This window comes from Schistocerca serialis, unplaced genomic scaffold, assembly GCF_023864345.2.
Source record: "Schistocerca serialis cubense isolate TAMUIC-IGC-003099 unplaced genomic scaffold, iqSchSeri2.2 HiC_scaffold_1235, whole genome shotgun sequence".
NCBI lineage: Eukaryota > Metazoa > Arthropoda > Insecta > Orthoptera > Acrididae > Schistocerca > Schistocerca serialis.
Genome location: NW_026047442.1, coordinates 357501 through 362500, shown reverse-complemented (window position 1 = coordinate 362500; position 5000 = coordinate 357501). Strand labels below are relative to the sequence as shown.

Below are 5000 nucleotides of genomic sequence, written 5' to 3'. Positions count from 1 at the left end.
GCGGAAGTTTCCCGCACTCGTAATGTGCAATCCACACCTATAACTTGCGTTTCATGAAGAGTTATGTCCAATATGCGACATTCCCGCTGTCCCTATACATGAGCTGCGAGCTGTACCACGTACAAGCTACAGACGCGATCGCATTGCTCACTGTACTGATTCCCATGCCGAGCGATCAGCTAGGAAGCGCCCCATCCATGTCGGTACCCGTGGGCGTTGCACTCGCAGTCGCAAAAAACGTTGGGCAAATATATATCTCGGAACAGTAACGACAGTCGGAGCCTCCTGGCGTTGCACTCGCAGTCGCAAAAAACGCTGGGCAAATATATTTCTCGGAAGAGTAACGACAGTCCGAGCCTCCTGCGTGGGAAGAGTCTTTCTAGGCCCTGACCCACGGGAAGGGTTTAGCTTCCCCCATCCCGGACATTTGAAGTCGTCACACTACCGGTATTGACTAATAGACTGATTGCTGATAATCACTAGCCATACACTGGGGGAAACGGCCGACAGGGGCAGCAACATAGTGGAGCCGCAGTGTCACTAATGTACAGAGATAGAACAGTTTCGACTGGAACCAGAGTAACCGTATACACGGCACTGATTAGTAATAAATGCAGAGCCATCAGAATACAGATAATATATACAACCGTCCCTATACATGCTGAAAGACTCTGCACACAATGAGAACCACACGTCAGCCAGACACTATCACACACTACTCTCTGCCTCTAACAGGCACACACACAATATCTAACCACCAGCATGGAAGAACATCCGGTGCATCCTCTCCGCCACATTACACAATCCACACTATCATAACCAGACCGGGAGGTCCACCCAGAAAACAGAATATCCCACCCTTCCGACATCCGCCATTGCTCAGCTAAGCCACGAACACCCACACATGTCCTACACAGGGGTGCACCCAACATCACCATACTGCCTCCTGTCACAGTACACAAACAATGGCAGGAATGAAAGACACAGATCTGCCACAACCTTGGAATCGGAGCGCCGCCTGTCATGAGCCACAAGTGCATCCTGACGTGACAAATCGGATGATCCCGCAGGCATGCACTTACGATAATCACTATCAACGAACCTGCCGCCGCCCCCCCCCCCAAATACACCTTTCCCTACAACAATGTGTACCTTAACCTAAGCTATATCGTACCTTAACCTAACCGACATTGCGCCTTAACCTAACCTACGTTGTACCTTAACCTAACCTATGTTGTACCTTAACCTAACCTATGTTGTACCTTAACCTAACCTACGTTGTGCCTTAACCTAACCTACGTTGTGCCTTAACCTAACCTACGTTGTGCCTTAACCTAACCTACGTTGTGCCTTAACCTAACCTACGTTGTGCCTTAACCTAACCTACGTTGTGCCTTAACCTAACCTACGTTGTGCCTTAACCTAACCTACGTTGTGCCTTAACCTAACCTACGTTGTGCCTTAACCTAACCTACGTTGTGCCTTAACCTAACCTACGTTGTGCCTTAACCTAACCTACGTTGTGCCTTAACCTAACCTACGTTGTGCCTTAACCTAACCTACGTTGTGCCTTAACCTAACCTACGTTGTGCCTTAACCTAACCTACGTTGTGCCTTAACCTAACCTACGTTGTGCCTTAACCTAACCTACGTTGTGCCTTAACCTAACCTACGTTGTGCCTTAACCTAACCTACGTTGTGCCTTAACCTAACCTACGTTGTGCCTTAACCTAACCTACGTTGTGCCTTAACCTAACCTACGTTGTGCCTTAACCTAACCTACGTTGTGCCTTAACCTAACCTACGTTGTGCCTTAACCTAACCTACGTTGTGCCTTAACCTAACCTACGTTGTGCCTTAACCTAACTTACGTTGTGCCTTAACCTAACTTACGTTGTGCCTTAACCTAACTTACGTTGTGCCTTAACCTAACCCATGTTGTGCCTTAACCTAACCCATGTTGTGCCTTAACCTAACCCATGTTGTGCCTTAACCTAACCCATGTTGTGCCTTAACGTAACCCATGTTGTGCCTTAACGTAACCCATGTTGTGCCTTAACGTAACCCATGTTGTGCCTTAACGTAACCCATGTTGTGCCTTAACGTAACCCATGTTGTGCCTTAACGTAACCCATGTTGTGCCTTAACGTAACCCATGTTGTGCCTTAATGTAACCCATGTTGTGCCTTAACGTAACCCATGTTGTGCCTTAACGTAACCCATGTTGTGCCTTAACGTAACCCATGTTGTGCCTTAACGTAACCCAATTTGTGCCTTAACGTAACCCAATTTGTGCCTTAACGTAACCCAATTTGTGCCTTAACGTAACCTAATTTGTGCCTTAACGTAACCTAATTTGTGCCTTAACGTAACCCATATTGTGCCTCAACCTAACCTATATTGCGCCTTAACCTGACGCACGTTGTCGCTGAACCTGCTCTGTAATTGTTATGCAACTCGTTAAATTAGTGTAGTGTTGCCTAACCGCAACCCTCGCAATATAGTTCGCTATTCGCACTGCCCGGTCCCCTGTGTATCGCGTCATGTTAAACACCTTGCAAGTGTTGCTGACTTTCCACATGCTCCTGCTATACACTGTAATGTGGATAGCAGCAGGACGTACATGCCCCCCCCCTTCCCCCCTGCCTTCGCAAGCTGGTCGTTGAGAAGTTTGCATGTTCAATGCCCTTCGCATGCCGACGTACTCAGCCTACGTTGTGGTACGGCCTGTCACCTGTCCGCGGATGTACGCAAAACCCACAAACTGTGCTGCACATTGGTCCGTATGTACTGAATGATACATCGTGGCACATGTGTGACCGTACGACGACTGCGCCTAGCAACGGCGGACCATACAGTCCAAATATTGTGGACGCAGCTACGTGTCGTCTCCCTTTAGGAGCTGGATTGCAGTGTGGTACGCCATTCAGACGTGTGGGAGGAACGGACGCCCTGGATGGCGATCAGCATGAGCAGTCTGTTGATGTAGTGGAGCGTGTATTCGGACGTAGTCGTCTCTTCTCACACACTGTGATAGCATGTTGCACCGCGTTCCACATCTGCGACATGCTGCAGAGGCCGGCTGACAGTCGTTCGCGCAATGGACACCGCATACGTACGGGGGCTACCTTCCACGTGTTCTCTAGGCGTGCACATGTTGTTGCGTCTATGTGGGCAGACGTAGTGTGTTGTGACACCTGACACAGGCATGCAATACTCGTTGCAAATGGCGATGGACGTCTACGTTTGCTGGTGACGTTACGCAAATGAACAACTGGTAACCCGTTGTGGTGCGGTTGTTCTCGCTAGAGGTGAATCAGTGTTGGCGACGATCGGTCGAGCTATTAACCGGTTGTTTCATGGATACCCACCATGCCCACGAACGTGAAAGGGGACCCACCATGCCCACGAACGTGAAAGGGGATCTGGGTGTGAGGCGATACGCGGCGGTGGCTGGGTGGGACCGTCCCCGGCCGGTGAGGGGGGGCCGCCCGGCGTGCTGGCAGCGCGGTGCGTGGGCGCACGCGCTACAGCCGGCTGGTGGGGGCGGCCAGTGGCAGGCGCGCCGGCCGACGGACGCGGCAGGCGGCGCAGCTGCGCGCCGGCGCCCCCTGCTCGCGGCGCCTTGCGGCCAAAGTAGGTCCTCGCGGGCCCGGTGCGAAGCGCGGTGGCCATCTGCAGTGTGCTGGTCCGATTGAGGACTGTGTGCGCTGAGGATGCGCCGCCGCCCGGCGCTCGGCGCCGCGACGCCGTCTGCTGCTCGGTCGCCCCAGCGGTTCTCGCAGGTGGTTTGTATCGCAGCTGTGCGGACGTGTTGGCGCGTGCGCTGTGCTGGGAGAGTTCGCTTCGGCACCCAAGTGGGGCTTTTGTCCTTCTGTGGCGCTGGCGTTGGAGCTGCCGGTCACCGTAGGTGGCGCGTGTTGTCTCCCGCCGGCAATGCCACGACAGCACGCTCCCGGGCCTCTGTCGGCAGCGGCAAGCTCAGTTGGGAGCACGGGTGGTCGCACCTAAAGCGTCTACTCGCCTAACTCCGGGCGATTGCGCCTCTCTCGAACCCGACCAAGTACTTAGGACGGCGCTGCGCGCCGCCGGGACCTGAGAGGGTTTCGAGGTGTGTTGTGCAGGGGAGCTCAGCCTCCTCCTGTTTGCAGAATAATTGAGCGGACGCTTGCGTGTTCGCGCGGGCCCCCGGGACACACTCCCGGGCGGCCGGCTGCTCAGCTCTAGTTGACGCAGCTCCCTGGTTGATCCTGCCAGTAGTCATATGCTTGTCTCAAAGATTAAGCCATGCATGTCTCAGTACAAGCCGCATTAAGGTGAAACCGCGAATGGCTCATTAAATCAGTTATGGTTCCTTAGATCGTACCCACGTTACTTGGATAACTGTGGTAATTCTAGAGCTAATACATGCAAACAGAGTCCCGACCAGAGATGGAAGGGACGCTTTTATTAGATCAAAACCAATCGGTCGGCTCGTCCGGTCCGTTTGCCTTGGTGACTCTGAATAACTTTGGGCTGATCGCACGGTCCTCGTACCGGCGACGCATCTTTCAAATGTCTGCCTTATCAACTGTCGATGGTAGGTTCTGCGCCTACCATGGTTGTAACGGGTAACGGGGAATCAGGGTTCGATTCCGGAGAGGGAGCCTGAGAAACGGCTACCACATCCAAGGAAGGCAGCAGGCGCGCAAATTACCCACTCCCGGCACGGGGAGGTAGTGACGAAAAATAACGATACGGGACTCATCCGAGGCCCCGTAATCGGAATGAGTACACTTTAAATCCTTTAACGAGTATCTATTGGAGGGCAAGTCTGGTGCCAGCAGCCGCGGTAATTCCAGCTCCAATAGCGTATATTAAAGTTGTTGCGGTTAAAAAGCTCGTAGTTGGATTTGTGTCCCACGCTGTTGGTTCACCGCCCGTCGGTGTTTAACTGGCATGTATCGTGGGACGTCCTGCCGGTGGGGCGAGCCGAAGGCGTGCGACCGCCTCGTGCGTGC

The 5000-nt window shown here is 53.0% G+C and overlaps 1 non-coding gene across 1 annotated transcript in view; it reads left to right on the top strand.

Moving 5' to 3' along the window:
- The first annotated feature begins 4237 nt into the window (after window positions 1-4237).
- Window positions 4238-5000, top strand: part of LOC126436416 (small subunit ribosomal RNA) — a 1909-nt gene continuing 1146 nt past the window's right edge. Inside the window, exon 1 of the ribosomal RNA XR_007580649.1 lies at window positions 4238-5000. This exon is cut by the window's right edge and continues 1146 nt beyond it. This is a non-coding gene — a ribosomal RNA (small subunit ribosomal RNA).